The sequence below is a fragment of the Pleurodeles waltl genome, chromosome 11 (genome assembly GCF_031143425.1).
Source record: "Pleurodeles waltl isolate 20211129_DDA chromosome 11, aPleWal1.hap1.20221129, whole genome shotgun sequence".
In the NCBI taxonomy this organism is placed as follows: domain Eukaryota; kingdom Metazoa; phylum Chordata; class Amphibia; order Caudata; family Salamandridae; genus Pleurodeles; species Pleurodeles waltl.
Window position 1 is genome coordinate 12,036,602 of NC_090450.1, and position 21,552 is coordinate 12,058,153.

The 21,552-nt window shown below is 46.0% G+C and overlaps 1 protein-coding gene across 3 annotated transcripts in view; it reads right to left on the reverse strand.

Moving 5' to 3' along the window:
- LPP (LIM domain containing preferred translocation partner in lipoma) overlaps positions 1 to 21,552 on the reverse strand; it is a 657,734-nt gene that overhangs the window by 494,306 nt on the left and 141,876 nt on the right. The gene's annotated exons all lie outside the window — the stretch shown is intronic.

Sequence of the window (21,552 nt, forward strand, 5' to 3'; positions counted from 1 at the left end):
ACCACCACTTCTCCAAGTCGTCTCCCCACCATCGTGCACAACTTGGATGCTGAAGGCCTACGCTATGGATTGTTACTCAGTTACGGGATGTGCCATTGCCTGGTTCAGACATGGTGTATGCCTGGAGGGGTTTACCAAAGGCATGCAGCTTCAGCAGGGAAGCCTAGGGGAGAGCCTGCACAGCTGGCAGGTTCTTTAACCCAACTAACCAACATGCCCTTTTCAAATATATACTTTATGTTTCAATGGTTTAACTCCCTATCACACTACACTTATGAGGGGACTTAGCAATGTGCTTCTCGTCTACTTAACAAGTCTCATGGGTAAAAGAAACACCTTGGCCAGGCACTGTGCGCATAGCTTCGAGCAAGTGTAAGATGTAGAGCATAGTAGATAGAAGAAGTGAGTACACCAGCAAACGGGTGGGCTACAAGTGGGTACCCAGCCTGAAAATGTACATACGGCTGATCTCTGCTGCTAGAACACCAAGGACACACTATCCCCAGGCAGCCTTGGCCTACTAGAAGTAGGGACAGGAAAAGAACACAGAGCCTGTAGAGGCACGCGAGGAGCACGTGGGATCACCCAGTGGCACTTACCTACCCGCATTGGCGCATCAGTGTCGCTGCAGCCTAACTCTTGGAGAGGTTGGACTACAAACTGAGCTCAGCCCAATCGGGTAGAACCTACCAGATGTGGCTCTCAGAATATGAAGGAACCCTGACAGCGAGCCGTATCACGCGCTCTTCATGTGCATGCGAAACACTGGGCCAGTTCATCCGCTGTTCCCGAACTTCTCCAACCTGATTATCCTGTTCCATTTTGACAACCCTGTGTCACCCACCCTACCCCGCTGTTTAAATTATGACAGTGAATGTACACCAGGCAGCATCAGTAAACTAACAATCTGTGCAAAAAAGTACATAAGAGAACAAACATAGCTAAACTGTTGGTTTACATGATGCTTGTGGCAAGAAGGGAGATCTGTAGGAAATGGATCAGCCCTGTTCCCCCTACTTTTGTCAAATGGAAAAACTCTCTGATTTACCATCTTAAGTCAGACTGTCATAAGGTTTGTAAGAGGATCAGATTTTGGAATCCGCTGAAGCAATGGCTGGGAAGGGTTGGGGTATGAATAGGTAGGATGTGATCCTATGATTATACTCTTTCCTCAACTTTCTGCACTGGAGCTTGGGTGGAAAGTTTGTCCCAGACGGGGATGGGTGGTGAGCAGTTGTGTGAGAACATTCGCTGCTCCCCCCCCACCTCCTCCCATCCTGGTCATGTGAGGAAAATTTGGAAGGTAAGTGAGGATAAAAAAGAAAAAATAAGAGAACAAACATGTAAAAAGAGTAGTGGGTAATGCGCCTGACCACCCAAAATATTGAATTTAAAGTTCCTTAGACTTCAGCCTCCACTCATTAGGAACAAGCCTGAAAAACTGCAGAAGTACCACTGATGATCACGAGACGCAGCCTTGTGAGGGTTTTCCGAGCGATGTTTTTAAGAGTGCTTTGAAGAGGAGGGACATTCATTCAACCTTTGCTTAACTGTCCCAGTGAATTACTGCAACGTCGGCGAGGGATGGATAAGAGTGTGATGGATACAGAGGGTTCTTATCATTCTTAAGCACACGAGGAAACTAGCCAGGATGCAGGCTGGGGACAATGTCTCACATCTATCCACAGCCGCAGGGCTGTCCAGCGGAATTCTTACCCACCACAACAAGGCTGGTGGATAAAGATATCCAGTACATATAATTTTAGCACGGCTGCCTCAAGCCAGACTCATCTTCGAAGTAGAGGAGCTACTGCACCACAGGGTGGTACTAGAAGATACCACACAATAGAGCTCTTTACCAAGAGAAGCCACCTGCAGCACATCAATATGCACCTCCCCTTAACGGAGGGGCCCAGGCTTCCCCTCCCGTTGAACTTTCTTTAATGAACTTCTGGTAGATTAGGTTAACGTGTCTTGTAAAGCGGACTGGGTCTACGCTGGGCTCCTTGCCAATCAAAAGGCAACAGGATTCTGCTCTCAACCCCCCCCGTGGAATGTCTTCCATGTTTTAGACAATTTTAGAGAACACGGATCTCCAATCCTAATCCAATCAAATTGGTGTATTCAATGACGGTTTACCACACATGTCTTCATTTCCACATGAGGGTCAGAGTGGTCAACCGTTCCTTCTGCCTCCTCTGCTTGCAATTAGACCCACTCTATTCCAGTGTTCGGTCTGGTGTATAGTGTTAAATCATTTCCATCAAGTGTTTTGCTCAGCTGAGCAGGCCCACATTCACAGCCCTTGTCAGGTGACCGGACCAAGCCGTCTTAGACCGTGCAGAATATTGAACAAGTACTATGCTTGTTATTTACTTCATTCAAATTATCTTGATCGACCAATAGCTGATGGACTTGCAACAGTATTAAATTTTTGTTGACTCCATTCAAGTCCCCATGGACACCATGGACCCTGCAGCCCTTTGTTGAAGCACTTCTACTTTACTCATTCAGTTCAAGTCCCCGTGGATGGCAGCTGGATCATGGACCTGCCAGCATCTTGCTTAACTACTGAGCTTTTATTCATGCACTCCAAGAACTAACTTTTTATTCATGCAATTCAAGCCACGTTGGATGTCAGTAGGTTCAGAGTCACCTTGGATGGCAGTTCGATCAAGGACCTGGGAACACAGTGTGGGAGTAATACACTTTTAGTCACTACATCCAAGTCACTTTGGATGAAAGCTGGAACATGGACCTAGAGGAGGCAGCTGAAGTAGTGTGCTTTTAGTCATAACCTTTAAGTCAACGTGGATCGGAGCTGGATCATGGTCCCTGCAGAAAACCTGAGTACCACACATTTACCTTCTTTAAGTCCACCTGAACACAACTGGATCATGGACCAGGCAGTAGATTGTTGGGAGTCCCAACCCTCTGTTCGCTCTGCTCATGTCCCTTTGAAGCCAGCTGCATGATGGAAAAGGCAGCACATTACATGAATACTATGCTTTTATTCACTCAGTTTAAGTACTTTTGTTAGACCTGACAGCCTTAGAGTGGTCATCCCCAAACTTTTTGTCTGCCTCCCTTCACTTTTCGGACACTCCAATTGCCAGATTTAATTTACTTGTAAACCCCTAGTAAAGTGCACTATATGTGCCCAGGGCCTGTAAATTAAATGCTACTAGTGGGCCTGCAGCTGTGATTGTGCCATCCGCATAAGTCGCCTCTTAACCATGTTTCAGGCCTGCCATTGCAAGGCCTGTGTGTGCAGTTTCACTGCCACTTCGACTTGAACGGAGGTGCTCTAGAAGACAGTGTGTGGGGTTCTGGCACAGCTGAGGGCCTGGAGTGTGTGAACTGAGGTGCACTGATTGAGGTGCATGCGAGGGATCCTCCGCCCTTGCTCTCAGCACTGGGGACCACTGGCAGGCACACTCTGTAAAGAAAATCCAAGCCAAGGAAGGGTGGAAGCCAGGCAGCTAAGAGAGGGTGCAGAGAGCCCACAGAGACCAAATGTGACCAAGATAACAGCCTGATTTATAGCCTTGTTTACAGCTACGCTAAACTCCGAGCAAGAATGCTCTGGAAATGAAAAGGGAAGCTTCCCTGGACAGGAGCAGGAAACTGGAAAAAAAAGTCCCCTACAGACCAGATAAACAGGACAAACCATAACTATACAGTAGTTGGTCCCTGCTCCCACAGAGAAAGAGGGACAAAGAGGCATGACTGACCACTAGCAAACAAGGATTTTTAAATGACACTGAAACTAACAAATGAAATAGCTGGAAGTCCACAGAAGAAGTATAATTAAAAGTATACAAGAGGTCATACGTTTACGCTCAACCTAAAAATGACCTAAACTGAATCACCTTGGATGTGAGCTATATCCACATTCACCAAGCAGGATAGATATTATGTGGAAACATAGCCACCTACACTGCTGAATGCGTCCACTTAGTGGACTTCAAATCGAGCACCTTAGCTGTTAAGTGTACACACACATTACACAACAATCAAATGACAGCAACTTCTTCCAACAACCTTTCCAAGGGTCAATTAGGTATGACACGAAGTACAACACAAGAGGCTTACAAACTAAGCATGAGAAAGTAGAAGAGAGCTTTGTTGCTCATAGTAAGCTCACTCACATAATGCACCTACAGAAAAACAACTAACTTAAGCTGCTAGACCGAGACCACCTGTGGCTTCCTGCTTTACACCAGATTCCTTGGTACGAGTGGCTCAAACCGTTTCAATAAGACAAACTCTTCATCTGGCCTTTAACATCCCCCCTTCCACCTGCTGGCCAGATGTGGGCAGGTAAGAAGTGCTGGTCATGGTATTAAAGAAATCTCTAATTCTGAACCACATGCTTTACTCTCTGAGACACAAGATCATTCTAAGTACACCACCTTCTTAAGGAGGGGACGATGGGCTGCTTTTTTTTTTTACAACTATGTTAGTCTGGAGAATACAGCACGAAGGCAATCAAGCCACAATAATAGTATCACAAGACGCCAAGCTATGGAACTACTTAGCAATCAAGTAAACGTAGTTCAGAAGAGGGGGAAACCAGGATGCTCCTACAGTTACTCTGCAAGGCGCTGAACCTGGAACAAACCAGGAAAACCCACTTTTCAGTATAAGTACAGCTCAGAGATCTGACATTACCAGCCAACGGACCGCACGAGAAGACGACTTCAGCACCCGCAGCCACAATGGAAGTACTGTCCACAAAGCACGGTCAACATTTAGCTGGGATAAACAACTAAGCTATGACACCACAGAGTTCTGCATCACCACCTAATTTTGGAGGGTCCTCAAATACTCAACCTCTGCAATCCCCTTTCTGACTGGTGAGATGAACAACTCCAAACCAGAGTCCCTGCTCACAGATCAATGCCATAGTACAATAAAAATGTATCCCCTAACTCCTACTTTCAAGCACATGATGGACAGTAGATTTAAAAAGAACTGATGATGGACAGAATGCTGAACAATGTCCAACATTCAGCCCAGTCACAGATCTGGTCCTAAAACCATTGTTATTTTGCTCACCATGCCATTCCAGTTTGGACCCAGCCATGTGCAAATCAGTCTTCACCCTGCTCCCCATGGGAACAGTCCAGCCTGAACTGCCATGCCAGGTCCTTCCAGGACTGGAAACTAGCACCCTGGGACTAGTTCAAGGATATCAACCCGGTAGGTTGATTCTGGTGGCACAGTGAGCACCCCATGCCATTCCACATCTGGGCATACCTTTCCCACTAAGACAGTAAATTTAGCCATTCATACTATGCTCCTTTTCACTCTGATATAACCTCCGTCTCATTAATTGACATATACCACTGTCAAGTGATTACGGATCATTAATGGGACAGGCATATCATGTATGAAAGACAAGGTGAATGAGCTCTGTTGGGAAATGAAGGACACCGATGCGATTAATACCTCAGTACCAATTGAACTGGTTTTCTGTCTGAAGAGCTCAGCTTCACTGCTGGTCCCCAGAGAACTAAAAGTCTACTCTGCAGGTGCCAGGTAACAAATCCTCGGAACACTGACATCTTAGAAGGTCAATAAAGGGTGAACATAGTGCATTGCATATTAGCAAATTGCACTGCTTAATGCCCATAACAGCAATTATTTAAAGGAGAACTGTACCACGGGGCTTCTGGGCAGCTCTGACTCACGCTGATTCTTCTCAGCACCTGTTACCTGCCCCAGATCCTTCAGGTCTCAGAGGGGGTGGCCTGCTGTTATAGCCCACATAGGATATCTGACTGAACATAAAAACTACAAACAATCAAGAAACCTTCAGAGCTAACAAGGGGTGCCAGCAACCCACAGAACCATAAAATACGTCTCCATCGTTGAGATTTCCTCATCCAGCAAACCGCCATGTACTACATCTCATAGCATGAAAAATGCATCTCAGTCATTACGAATTCCACAAAAACAATTTCAATATAGGATTGAAACAAAACCAACATCCTTCCCATCTCACACCTTGATCAGAGTCTGATCCAAAACACTGCTGGAACACTGGATCGCAGTTCCTGGGCAAAGGCACTGTCTTATCAAAGTCAGTGTACTGGGGCCAGGCGCATCAGAACTGGCTGGATGCAACTTCGGCCAAGGTTGAGACTGATTTGGTTTAGAGTCGGACAAGACAATGGGATCGACATCCTCCTCCGGCATCGAGGGCAGTGTTGAGACTGCAGGAACTGGCATGGACTGTGGAGCTGGGTGCAAAAGTAGCTCCTACAACAGAGCTGAACTCGAAGCAGGTTCAAGAGGCATACAGAGTCGAAGGCAGACTGGCCAGCAGTAACCCAAATGGAGGTGTCTGCAGATCCATAGGGCCCGAAGACACTTCGCAGGGAGCCAGCAGGGCGCAGAAGATTCAAAGCATGGCCTTCTTAAATTCCTCAATCTGTAAAGGCATCACTGGTAGCCACTGACACTTGGAGTGCATCGGGATATGTTGTGTAATTGAGTCGAGTGTAGGGACGAGGAAGCAAGAATGCGGGGCACCTTGATGTCCTCACAAGGAAAATGGCGAGACTGAGATAAGGCCAACAGACTTCTATTGCTTCTTTTATAGAGATGGACTTACCAGAAGGCTTGGGCCATGAAGATGATGTTGCAGGAACAGGGCCATGTGCTAGATTGAAAGGGAGAGCGTGCCCTTAGGTGACATCCTGTGGTGACTGCGGTCATACAGCTTGGCTTTGCTTTTTCAGATTGCCCACAGGTACATCATGCCCTCGGGTACATCAGGGCACATTTCTCGAATATCTTGAAGTTATGACTGAAACCCAAACACCAGCACTCTTGTGAAGGATCTGTCACAGGGCATCTGTCTGTGAAAGCTCCTACAAGACTTCAACCCTGGCATTTTAAGAGGTGACATGTTCCCCACCACACTGGAAATACTTTTTGGAGAGACAACTAGTCAATTGACAATAAAAAGTTAGGAGCTAGCTCCAAACTAGAGTTAATCATAAGTAGCAAACTTGGGTGCACATGTTTTTAACCCTTATTACACTGTGCCGAGATGGGGAAAATTCGAATTCAAGCCTAATTCCCATGCACAAACATCTAAAAGGTAGTAACACTAGACAGAGCAAAAAAAAAAAGAAGGAGGTGCCATACCCAAATCAAGGACTACATGTGCTTTATATGCCTTGGTGGTGACAAAAAACTACTCCCAGGGCAGGTATTTATTTTCAACTTTAGAGCAGGAACTAAGTGAGTCCTCCAAGACTATTAACACGTAGGAGGTGCACGGTGAGGCTCACAAGCATGAATCCAGCACCAGGTTATGAGGGTCCTTCCAGGCCACCAGCTGGTGATGCACAAACCCACTGCTGGACAACACCAAGGGTCAAAGGGTAGGGTGTGTGGCCGGTTTGGCCAACAACCGAAAGGACAGTTGTGGTGCAACACTCTTGACTCGGGACCCAACAACATTTCTACAAATCTACTGATTGATTGATTGGTCCGAGATGATGGAAGAAGCTACACAGTGCTCTTAAACCCTCCCACAGAAGAGACATGACGCCCCTCGCTCCTCCCTCCGCAGGCAGCATCTTTCCGCGACTAAGTTGCCTTCTGTCCACCCACCACACTCATACACCCACCTCGCCTCCTGCAGGCCAGGCTCACATGGCAGGTGTTTATGAAGATGTCTGAAATCCCGGTGAGAGTGGTGGCCGGATAAATGCCACCCAATAAAAATGTAAAACAAAATAAGAAGCACCTTCGTCGGCCGAGGTCTTTTCTAGCTCACGGCCCGTGAGACAGGGAAGTGAACTACACATGCTCTCTGTCTCAAAGGGTTTTATAGACGCTGGACAGCAAACAAGCCCTGGGAGTCCATGCGCTTCCCTCGCGCAAGGCGCGGCTTCTGCCATCACTGGGTGTTTCAAAACTTTGCCGCATTTTAACAGGAAAACAACAAAATTCACAAGATGAACCAGTTTCAGAGGTTACACAAGAACAGCAAATATTTACATCTGAACTTAACACATTCACGTAGACGGATTGATTCATTTTGGGGAAATACCACATCTTTTGAAACTCCAGGACTTCTACATACGTATAAAGCCTCAAAATTCATCACATCCCGGCCACACTGAGCCATGTGTGCTGACGAAAACCAGACCTAAATGACCCATAGGTAAGAAAATAAACCTACGCGTCACGTGTGACAGATGACCTGCCATTAAGCACATTAGAGTTGACAAATGCCTTCCTAATGAATCCTGGTTTCTTCCATTTTTTTGTTGCAGGAGGAGGTGCCCATCCTGTCAACATCAACATTTTACCAATTACTCCCTACCCTGTTAAACTACTTTCCCCTGGCTTTTCACCCTTCCGTTGTCCCCTATCCACCCCTACCCCAATCCCACCCCTGGAAGCCCGTCTACTTCTATCCTTTTCCCTATCCTTCTTGTACCTCAATCTCATCTACAAACACGTTTAGCGGTTTGCTGTGGAAAGACCTATTGTGCACCACAGCAAAGCTTGGAGTGGGCTTTGGGCCCGCTCACAACTGCTTACCCGGTAAGCTTTGGTACTCTGTGCGCTTGCTTTTTATTCCATGGCTTTCCCTCCTCCTCTTAAAGTGGTCTGAACCCCTTTAGCAGAGCTTCTTCACCATCCTTTTGGCTACATGACTTGCATCTTCCTGCATTTAAATTTAGGGAACTACTTGTTTCTCAGCACTCCAAGGGAGCGCAGGTGTTTTCCTGCTCACTCCATCGTTTGCTGCTTTCCCCTTTCAATATCCACGCTTTGTGTGCTCCGTGTCGCTCCATCCCCACAATCATGTTCATCTGCACATTTTTTGCTACTTTTTAACGCCCCTTCCAGCTCTAGCTCTTCTGTTGCTCCCCGGACCACCCTCGTACTCACCTCACCGGTTATCTGCTGGTCCCACCACTCCTACCTTTCACTGGTATCTCCGCCTGCATGTAAGCAAAGGCTTTCGCATTTCTAGGTTGATCAATCTATTTCTTATTTTTGTGTGTATTTTAAATGCATATACATCTTTTATATACGCTTTTGCAAATATTGCAAAGTGTTGGGAGACTATGAAAAAATGTTGCATTTTTTCATTGTGTGGCCATCAGGTTGGATTGGCCATAAGGTCGAAACTGGCTTTCCTCAGGAAAATGAAAAGTCTGTCAAGTTTTGAGACTGTTTGAAAATGCACTTGAAGAGGTAGGCATGGATTATTTCACAAAATGGCGTCAGCGCCTCCCTGCTCATGGACTTTGGGATGATTCCGGAGAGCATGTCTGCGGAGGCCAGATTGAGAGCAGTGAAGGCGGTGGTGCCGGTCCGTTGACCGGTCCGCTGTTTGGTGTGAAGTGGTGATGGCGTGTTTGGCGCAGTCCAAGTGATTTCTGATTTTGCTGATAGACTGACATTTTAATACAATGTCTCCTAACTGTGGGCCTAGCGAGGAGGTTAGGGTTGTGTTTGATGGACCTAGAAGACTTGGTTTCTAGGTCCTGATCCGGCTGGACTTTACAGGACTTTTCACAGGATCCGGCTGGATGTTACAGGATTTTTCCTACGAAGCCTCACTTACTTGCATATGAGGCAACATCGCAGAAAATGCCATCACAGGTAAACACATATCTGTTTTGTGCTTCACAACATGTTCTGGTAACCGAAAAGCACTTTGAAGCCTCGTCAGGGGTAGTAACTGCTATATAAATACAATTACAATTAAGTGCAGTGTTCATTATTGTAACTCTTTATGAATTCTTTCAGTCTCTAAAAATGAACCACATTTATTTGGCTTCTGTATATCTTAAAAAGCTAATTTTTTTATGCAAGTTAACTTTGACAAATACTGAGTGAAAAGCGAACTTTCTCTGTGGTCTTTGGTGAGGATGTTTTGTAAACTTAAGGTTATGGTTCACCAGGCAAAGTGGGGTCCGAAGTGCTTTGCAATGTCTAGAATTAGTCAGGTTTTCACCTGGGTCACTGTAATTTTTCCTGAGCCTCGAGTATTTAAAAAAAAAAACATGCATCATCTCGTGTGGTTCCCTGGTGGTAGCTTCTGGCAGTGGGTGACCTTAGCAGAAAGGAGGCTGTGTTTGGTGTGGGAGTTGTGTTTAAAGGATGCATCTGTAAAGTTGACATCTCAACATGTGAGAATGAAATGAAATCCAGTTGGTAAATATGAGAAAGAAACCTCCACCGGAGAGGTTAATACAAGACCAAAGCAGTGTTGGAAAAAAAGGGATAACTTTAGTATTGGGTGCTTACCTGCTTTATTGAATCTTGTTTACGAGGTCTGACATGACCTCTTGCAAATTGAAAACAAAGACATGTATTTTTTTCATTCTGGGTGATAAATCAATGTTGCTAAAGGATGGAGGCTGCATAACTGTTTTAGGATGGTCCTCCTTTCAGATGTCCTTGCCAGGCTGCTCTCCAGACACCGTCTTTGTGCGATGATGCCCCTCACCAGGGTGGTGTCCAGCCTGGAGCACCCACGGCAGAGACCCTAAGAGTGTGAGGCTTCAGCACTTCCCGTCATCAGCCAAACTGAAGGTGGGATCAAGGAAGACAAAAGGCTGGGCCTTACCGAAGGGGTCCCCTTGAACTTGTACAACAGAATCTGCAGTTCCACCCCGGACCCTCTATCAAACGGCCGCTTCAGGAAGCCAGACCAGCAGAACCTTGCCAACAAACTTCATTTAAGTTTTTAAACAATGGCGGTCCTATGTTTTGGTGTGAGGAGCGGGGCACCATGAGGTATGAGAGGAGGTATACAGGAACACAGCAGATAATTAAAGGGACAGCTCGGTTTTTAAATTGGCTCAAAATGTACAGTGTCCTGTTTTTTGGTGGGAATGCAACAGGACATGTGCTGGGCGAGGTCTTTCCTTGCCCCTCAGGCACAAGCCTGAGGTGTTACCTCAGTGGTGGACGTGGCTTTATTTTAGTGACAATTATTTTTGGCTTTGGGGTGCCGACTGCTATGGCTCAAGGCGGAGTTAACAGACAATGTGCTATAAAGGGAGTGGGGGCAGGGCAGGCCGGCAGAGGCAAAGGGGCGTGGGCAACACTTGAGGGATAGGCCTGGGGGTACTTGGCTCCTCCCATCATTTACTGGTTGGATACTGCAAAGGGCCGGGGAGGAGTCAGTGCCACGTGGTACACATGCGCAGGTATGCCTGGCTCCTTTATGTTCCAGAAGAGAGGTTCGGGTGAGTTATACTGGTAAGTGTCCCAACCACATCTTTCCTTCTGTCGGAGATTCCATCCTGAAGGGGCCAGGAGTGTTTACCCATCACTGCCACCATTCCCCAGGTCCTCATGGGTAATGCTGGTTTTGCCCTCAGGGTCTCCTGGTGGCGAGTGACATCTGAAACATGCATTACAGTCAGATGGACCCAGGCATTAGCGCATGGCAGGTTATGCATTCGTAGAGGTTAGACAAACCTCATTGAGAAACAAGTCAACCTGCTGCCAACGACACTCAGTCCCAGTACTGAGGAATGAAACACCCATCTCCTTTTTTTAAAGGCTAAGTGACGCTGGCCAACACAGGGCAGTACTTTTAAGGACCACGGGACAGAAAGTGAGTGTGGTGACTTCCACTCCAGAGCAATCCTTGCAGACCACCCCCTTCTTCGAGCCACAGGGCCATACACTGCTATGAAGAGGGTTAGGTGGCTTAGTGAGCTTATTAAAAGCGTGGAGGGATCTCTGTTTGACCCCCGTGTTCAGAGGTTTGTGTGCAGGCAATAAGAGTACGTTCAGTGCAGTAAAGGAGTGATACAGGATGGCTGGAACCACTATGAGTGAATGTGCTCCTGACAAAGGGCCCATGTGTTATACCGAACTAGCCCCCCTGCACCTCCAGAGTGCAGTGCACGTCTCAGCACTCTGGAGACAGACTGGCTTCAGGGCACCAACAAAGGGATGACTGGCGCTGATGGGGGTGGCTGACGGTGTGTGTGAGTGAATGTGTGTCTGGCCCATCTTTGCAAGAGTGTGGGGGTGCTGTTTTTATGCCTTAAAAGTACCGGTCAGCAAAGGTGCACCAGCCCTCTGTATGATCACAGGTGGTTTCTTCCCCTACTTTGTCAATGCACTACTGCATTTTCTGCTTTCCAGAATTTCTTTTTTGCCTTTAGATTTTTTCAATAAATTATTTACTAAATCAATCAATGTGCAGGAAAATGCACCTCTATGCCTCCATTTTCTTTGGGCAGGGTAGGGAGGAGAGAGCCCCTGAGTCCCCATGCACCTGTAAGGGTCACTCACACCATGAAATTACTTTTGAGTCCTACCACGTCTGAAACTCACCAGCCGCCACTGTTTTCAAAGGGACCCCATCCTCTCAGTGTGTGGCTCTCCACTCAGAGATGTAGGCGACACACTTCAACTGCCCTCGGAAGCAGTCCTCGTCCGAATATTGTGCCGTGTCAAACCAGAGGCGTCCTAATAGATGCTACTGCGCGTTACAATACTGCTGCGAGCCTGGCTCGAGGGAGAGCATCGGGAAAGGTTGCTGCAGCATTTGCAGAATCTCCATCCAGGATCTGCATCCGCTATTGCTTTACGCATACACCCTGCACCATTACTCTCCTTGCAGAAACGGTGGTCCAGTGCCAACCCAACAGCTGGAAGACTATTCGCCTCACTCTAGCAATGATCAAAGCGCCAAACTCAGCACCATCTTCACATGTAAATAAGGTACATCCTTGCACTCTCAAATGGCACGCTCTCTCAAAATGTCCTCTAAATTCTAAAAATCCAGCATGAAAAACAAATAGTGTTCTTTACTTTAAACTTCTGGTGGTCACTTTGGCTTTTTCTTTTTAAATAGTTCTCTCCTTCCTTTCCACCCCTAGGCGTGCTTCTTTTCTCAACATTGTCAATGTTAGATGAATATTTACCGAAATCTCTATTAATGTATTTCTGCAAATTACCCAAAACTCATTTCAAAGATCACAATCTGTTTTTTTTCTAGATAGCTCTACCCACATTACCTAGCACTTCCCAATCTCCTCTTGCTCATATATTAAACCCTCAAAACTTTTGCATGAACTCTCACTTCCCCTGTCCCCACTAATGATCATGCCAAACTCCTGTGACTTTAATCAGCAAGAGAGAAACTGGAGTGTAAGTATGGAATGGTTTCCTGGAGCGTGCAAGACTAATCCTAGTATTTAGCAATAACCAAGAGCACTTGCCTAACCACTAACCTTTGGTTGAGGAGCAGCATTCTGTCCGGCATAAAGCGCTTCAATGCCTTGTCAGTAGTAGAAAGCACTATATAAACGCAACTGCAATTTCTCCATAGAGAAAAGCAGCTACTAAATCTTACGTGTGCGTCACCTTCTAGTAGCCTAGGGGAAGAGACACCCTGTAACAAAGTATAGAGGGAATTGGAGAAGAAACTGCCTGGGATCATCTTATTTACGAGTCTGGTCTTGATATATATATACTTTTTTTTATATAAAACATTTACAGTTATAAGGGAGAGACATAGAAGGCAAATGATGCAGGCTCCACCACATTACTGAACTCAGATAAGTCACGAAGAATAAAACAAACCTAACAGATAGGTGTGGTTGGCACTGTGATACCAAGAGGGACAGCGGTTTGTGAGGAATTTTGATTGAAGTTCCCCGACACTAACAGGACTTGCGCCAACCATGTTATCTCTACCACGTAGGGGGATTGGTTCGAATATGAGTTATTGGCAAGATATGGTGCCTAGAGATAGAAAATGGGATATCAAGTCATAACTCTGCCTTTTGTGATTTACCACTCCATTCCTTAGATACCTTGATGTAAATGAGATTGTTTTCTTAATTTTTAATATTGTTAGTTTTATTAAAAAATACAATTACAGTAATTGTAGTTATATACATTTATAATTATAATAATAATTATAATAGTAATAGTAATTATGATTATATTAAGGACACCAAGCAAAATGTATACATTTTTAAAATTCATTTATTTTTCAGAGCTGGTGGCGAATGACCGTGCAACAGCACGAAGAAGTCTGAAGCAAGCACATCCTGTCCCTCTGATCCCCAATGCATAATTTATGGTCAAATGTCCAACATGGGGTTACCCTGACAAGCCCAAAGGACTACTCATTATGGAAGACTTTGTTAGAGACCGCTCAAGTAAAGAATCACATTCCACTGTTACACACTGAGAAATATGGAAAGCAACATGATTTCCCCATGTATTTTACCACAGGAAGTGCAGCAACCTGTTTAATATGAAGAAAGATTTACAGACTATTAAGCGAAAAGCTGAAGCAAGTGTCAGTGATGATGCTGGAATGATTGAGTGCATGAGGAAATGCTTAAACAGAAGATCATTAAAATCAAACATGTATGCTGAAGAAGGTATATTTTGAGGCAAGATAAAATACTAGAAGGTAACATCAACACATGAGAAATTAAGGCCACGGAGCTTAGAGTTGACAAAAGGCTTCGAGTGTGTGCAGCATTGATTGTGATTCGAAGACATTAGCAGTTTGTAATAGGGACACGGTGGCTGCAGAAGCCCATTATCATGCATCTTGTTATAAGAACTGTACAAGGGTTAAAGCAAAGGAGGAAGATCATGCATCTAGAATTCAAAGCGATGATCACTACAAAAATATGAGATGAAGCATGATGAACTATTTCAATACGTTAGAACTGTGATTATTCTTAACAGAGGTAATACGAGTGACGACTCTCATTGAAAGGCTTGAAACCCTCATGACACGCAGAGGAATACAGGAAATAGATAAATCAACCAAGGAGCATATTAGAAGAAAATTGGACTCAGAGTGCAGTGACAGCCTCCACATATTCCCAGACAACCAAGGAAAAATGATTGTTCCCACCTGATGGTGTCATGTTACAGGACGTTGTAAGAGAAAACCAGAGTTTCAAAAGAGAATTATCAGTTTTAAAGGTTAAGGCAACAGACATGAACAAGATCATTGATCAAACATCATTGCACATAAGAAAAATTATTAAAGTGAACTTGACATCAACACCATGGTCATATAATCCATCAGACGTTGATGAGGATTCATTTAAAGTACCTGATTACCTTTAACGGTTCCTATTAGGCCTTCTGACGGGAGATCCAGATAACACAAAGCCATCCAAAAGGGTCGCCTTACTTATGCAATCATTCAGCCAGGACATTATATAGGAAGTCACAAATGGCCAGCATAACTGCTCCCCCAAGCAACTGTTTCTCTCATATGTTGTAAAAACGCTGACAGGCAATGTTGAAATCATCTGCACTCGAAAGAGACTTGGTTATGGGATTTCATACTCCTTACTGGAAGAAAATTATACCACCTCGTGTCTTCAGAAACGTGCTACCTTAAATGAGCAAATTGTTCTTCCAGCCGACATTCAGCCTCACGTCTTCACTAACTTAGCAAGGGATAACACTGAAAGGCTGGAAGTCTTACTGGTAAGGGGACAACACATTGAGTCAACAGTATAGCTGTGCAGCCCAAGTTGTTTGGACCACAACCTTTTAAAGCTCCACTCCCAAGCACTGAGAAACAAAAGTAAAGAACATTGTCCACCACAGATACTGAAGAGTTGTTCATGTATGTTTCTGGTGAACGAGTTGGGCCTCACCCGTTGATGACAAGTACCATAGCCATGCCGGAATGTGTTGCCCAACTGAAGCTTGCAAAAAATAAGAACATAATCTGGGTTGTTACAAGACAAGAAGTGAGACTCGCACAGATAATACCAAGTTGGACAGGATTTAACATCAGTACCAGACCTGGTTAGTGTATCATAGGATACCATTGGCTCCTTGCCCACCATTTAATGCCCTGCAACTGAGTTGACAACTGTTTCTGAAATTTTGAAACAGTCAGAGCGGATAAGGGAATCACTTCAATTGCTGAAAATTGTGGTAATAATGTATCAAGCTCTCCATGCAAAAGACACCAGTGGCCGCTCCTCCGCTATGGCGGAGGAGCACCGCCCCCGCCAGCAGCAACCACTGCAAATCCTTTAACAACAAAAGAAAAATAAGCTATGTTTATGATCCTTTCATTGTTAAAGAGGTGGGGCATTGGGCATGATGAGCACTGAGGGGAGTGCATTGTGCACTCCCCTCTGTGCGCATGTGTGTTTGGCTGGCTGTCTCAGGCCGGCCTAACACACATGCGCACTGTGCTCGCTCCAGCCCCACACTGTTGCTGGGCTGGTGAGAGCAGGCACAGGACCCCAGTCTGCGTGGTAGATCCCTGGCTGGGCGCTCCCAGCCAATCCTAAAGCTGCTCTGAGCAACATCAGGAATGGCCGCAGGGCAGGCTGGGAGCCTGTGCCTGCCTGCTGCTGAGGAGATGGAGGAGAGGTGGCGCAGCGTGCAGATAAGTTTTTTTACATTTTTTTTATTTTATTAATATTCTCCCCACCACACGCCACCTCGCCCCCTGTACCCCCTGAGAGATTAAGATAGTGTGGAAACAAAGCAGTGTGAAACAGAATCATTCTTCGGATGGGCACCTGTCACACCATTTGCAGTGTCCTGTCCATTCTTGGAAAACACTTTCAAAACGCTGGCATTTGCGACCTTTACATTGAAGCAGACAAGATAGCCGAAGGATCGATATCATCAGTACTAGAAGGTCCTATGTACAATCATGCAGTTTGCGTACACAAGTGCGTGTATGAAGCTATGTTAAGACTGCCTTGGTTGGGATTTATCCCCTGGGTGGAGCAGAATTACGCAGAGAACATTCGGGTAGTCTACTCCTCCACCGAGGACGTTAATGACTTTGCAAAAGACCTATGCCAACAGAGACTAGACGACCTCATGCAGAGTGCTGCCTTTGCCGTACTAAAACAGCTTTGGGACATAGTTCTGACGTATCTTTCATGACAAGGGAGATCTCTCTGCATTTTGGATGTTGTCTGTGGATATTGTTGAACATGTCATGCTGGCTCTGTTGCGTCCTGCTCAAGAAGGAAATTGGAATTTACATCTTCCCGCCATACGCTCTGCGTACAACAGGATGAGCTACCCTAAATATCTTCCTGTATACTATGCTGAAATGACATTACTTGCAGAGAAACATCCAGAGATACACTACAACTTAATCAACTGATGCTTTTCTGTTCAACTGTCAGATGTTAATCCATTTGGATGAATTCTGGTTGATCAAGTGTTAGAGGGAACAGTCAACAAAGAGACTTTGGGTGATAAAACTAGGTTCAACCTCAAGGTGGGTGCAGTGAAAAGATATAGGACAGCTGAACACAGAAGCACCTTTTTGGGTCAGATAAGGGAAATTGTAATGACAGATCAGATCTTACTCATGCAGACCTACATAAGTTAGAGATTGAAAAAGATGAAGAGACTTATGAAAGCGGTTAGTTTGAAAGCTGGAAAAGCCAATTTGTTGGGCCAAATGATCTCAGTCTCTCCACGGCAAAAAAGGCATTGCAAGTCATATAGCCACCATAATAAAGGCGCATGAAATAGGTGAACAGTGCTACACAGACTTCAAACTTGAGCGACTTGAGAATAATCCACCTATTAAGAAAGTTCATGGCCCAATGAAAATTAAACTCAGAACCCTCACTAGCATGTACAAGAAGAAGGCAGGGAACAGCAATGGCAGGACAATCGTCATGAAAGCAAAGCACAATTTGGTTGAATCATTGTGACAGCACAGAATCAGAACCCTTGAATGGCAGATGCACACTCATCCCTTAGGACCTTTTCCATGGGTTTTAGCAACTCTAGAAGGTTGGTTGCGAAAGACAAACAAAGCCAGTTTAGTAACATACTTGCAGAAAGTCGCTACCCCTGCTGAGGAAATACCTGGAAATTCAGCCACGCTGATTGACGGTATGGTTCTTGTTCTGAGAGTAAAAGGAGAGGAATCAGACTTTGGTGAGGTGGCTATGTCTGTCTTGTCCATGGCTTAGCAGTATGGAAATAGTCAAAGAATCGATGTGTTTGATACAAACAATGAGACGTCTATTAAGAACAATGAAAGGACGATCAGAAGGGAAATTACATAGCATCCCACCTTCCCAGATTGTCAGACAGTGGAGAAAATTCCTAAGCACCTAAGGAATAAAACAACTCTCATCGCATTTCTTAATAACAAATAGAGGAAACCAGAGTATTTTGTACAGCTTGAGAGTAAAACACTGTTCATGAACTGTGAAGATAAATGCTACAACACACACACAACATCACATCTAAATGGAGCCACAAAGTGCCCAATCTCAATGGTACACACGAAGAAGCAGATGGCTGTGTGGTGCTGCACGCTGCAAATTAGGGTTTTGAGGTAGTAAAAAGCTCAGATGACACAGAGGTGTTTAATGTGTTTGGGATTCCATGACAGAATCAGCTAAATTGCTTCTGAAATGTAGTACTGAAATATGCATGTGAGTCCTTGACATTGGGAAAATTGCTTCAACTCTTGGGGAAAATGTTTGTCGACCTGTGATAGGTCTCCATACTTTTACCGGATGCGACACAGAAAGTGCATTTGCGGGAAAAGGAAAAGTAAGTGCATTCAAAGCCCTGTTTGCCAACAGACATACACAGAAAACATTATTCACAGCTCGGGGAAGAACGGGATCTCTCTGAACAACTAATGGACAAATTGGAGCAATTCTCATGCTTGTTGTATGCACCAACATCTTTGGTTCATCACGTGAATGACTTGAGATATCACCTATATTACCAAAGAAAGGTGAGATAGACGATTATCAACTTCCACCTTGCAGGGACTGTCGGAAGAAACATGGCGAACGTGCGAATTATCAAGCTTCTTTAAGCAAGAGATGCCCCTGAATGATCCATAGACACCTAGGCCAGTTGGGAGAGAGTGGAAGGTGGAAAAACACGAGGGAGCGGAGCAACTGGTAGTGGACTGGATGGCGGGGCAGCCACCACTTCGGGATGTGTTAGATCCAGTAGCTTGCAACTGCAAACTGCCAACATGTGTCTGTTGTCTAAAGACCTCAACTGCACTGACGTGCAGACTTCCCGCCTGTGAAAATCAAACAGATGCAGAGAATGAGGACACCTATTCAGAAGATGACGAATGCGAATTACATAATTGTGTTTGCTTACTCATAACATACATTGCCTATGTAAGATGTGACTTATTTGTTTTTGCAAGTGAAACTTATGCATAGAATCAATATCATTGTATGAGGAGTATAATGAAGTTTTATTGTTATTTTAAGGACTATATTATTACTACAATTGATTATCTATTTTTAAATTCTATTAAATTGAACCAATCTGGTAGAATTTGATTTATTTTGACATATAATGATTAATTTGTATGCTATTTATCAAAAATATAAAAACTAGGGCAGGGACGAGTTCGTGAAGTTCTGCTGCCCGGAACTCTGCGAAGTGCTGAAAAAACTCTGCCGCTCTATGCAGAGTTCTACAAGAGGCAGCATTTGGGTAAGTGGTGCTGTTCATGATGATTTCTAGCGCCAGGAGTTTCTCCAGAGCTGTAAAATCAGCGCGCTCATGTGGAGCGCCAACGGGTGCTCACTTCTAACAAGAGTAGATTTTCTACTCGAGCGGTGGCTTTCTCAACACCGGCGGGTGTGACTTGCCACGACCGCCCACATTCAGAAATATCGCTCGTACTCGCCAACATAGCGATTTCTCTCGCTCGCTAACACACAAGAGTAAAAGCTCCATTCCGCGCCACTTCGCAGAACGCCGCACTCCGGGAGGAGTGTGGAGTGGGCAAAACCCCCGGTGGAGCACAATTCTTCGTCCACCCATAATGAAAACCATTATTTTTTGCCTATGAAGGTTAATCTAATATCAGAAAAAAAGGCAAAGCATGATGACTTGCTATTACACATTTTAAAGAACTAGACATTGATACCTTGCCAAAAAATGATGTTAGAACCCATACCCCCTCCCCTCTTCCCGAGTGGTACTAATGTCTTGGCTCTGGCTTATAATGGGGTACTCTGCTGAAACAGGTCTGCTGGTGTTGAAATAATCGCCAACTCCCGCTTGTAAAAATGGGGACAGCTATCCCTCGGGTGGGATTCCTAGAGACAAGGACGGCGCGCCAGTTGAAAGAGGACGCCACGTTGAATCGGTGAGTCTTTCTGACTTTCAAGATAGAGAATTGGTACTCCCTCCATTCATTCATTCATGCATCCATCCCTCCATGCACTTATCACTCATCCATTTCTCCATCCATCCAGGAGGCCGTCGCTCCATCCATCCATCCTTGAGCCACATCTACCTTCCAGGCTCGGGCTCAGGGCGCGGAGGTCTCCTCAGATAGAACTACAGTTCACTGAGCACCCAACACCTCCGTGCGCTCAGCTCTTCGAGGACAATCTACGTCTTCCCTACACAATGCAGCACGATGTGCAGCTCCGAGCTCTAGTTGCAGACACGGCTTCACAGCGCTGCGCGCCGCACGCGGCTGCCTTGGTGCGCTCAGCTCTTCGAGGACAATCTACGCCTTCCCTACACAGTGCAGCACGATGTGCAGCTCCGAGCTCTAGTTGCAGACACGGCTTCACAGCGCTGCGCGCCGCACGCGGCTGCCTCGGTGCGCTCAGCTCTTCGAGGACAATCTACGCCTTCCCTACACAGTGCAGCACGATGTGCAGCTCCGAGCTCTAGTTGCAGACACGGCTTCAGAGCGCTGCGCGCCGCACACAGCTGCCTCGGTGCGCTCGGGGGGAGAGGAGAAGAAACGAGCAGTTGCCTGGACCCTGGGAGGGTGCGCAAATGGCACGGCCGGTGCGAACGCCCGGTGTGACAGGCGGAGAGAGGACCCTGGGGTCCATCGGTGCCCCAGGGGTGGCACAGCCGTGCCGGACTTCCGTGCATGGCTGGAGGGGTGAGGAGCGGGGCCTAACATCCTCTGAGCTCACAGGAGGGGTAACATCGGGTAGAGGTGCACTGCAAGGGCATTCACTGAAGACCCCGATGGCACAGTGTGCGCAAACCTTGGGTACACGGGCCCAAGGGGCAGAGACCGGGAACGCGAGCGCCAGGCCGGACGCACGGACGCACGGACACAAGACCTTGGACAGGCCAGGGGCCTGGAGCGCCTCATGTAGGAGGCACTGAGACCTAATCCGAGCATCCTATGACCAGGGTCCGGTGTGAGCCTCTTACTGCCGGCTCCTTTCAGCTCGAAAAGATGATGTTCGTCTAATTCTCGCTGGAGAAATCCCCTAAGAGCTCTCTTATGGACACGCATTCCCCCCGAGGACAGCGGTGAACATCCGTGCAGCTTTGTCTGGCAGCTTCAAGTGGGGTGAACCCCCTTAGGCTGCTGCATCTGGTACCATCACAAGGGGATAACAAGCATTTGCAATGCAACGGGTCTCGCGTTTGCTCATGTTCGAGCTGATAGCGTTGTAGACTCCTACCCCGACTTTTCACCTAGCGGCAAAAGTGCATTTATGTATGTAAGCCGAAAAAGTGCATTTAACTATCTAAAGCGCTCGACTTGTGCAAAGCGAAATCGCGCTAGTAAATTAG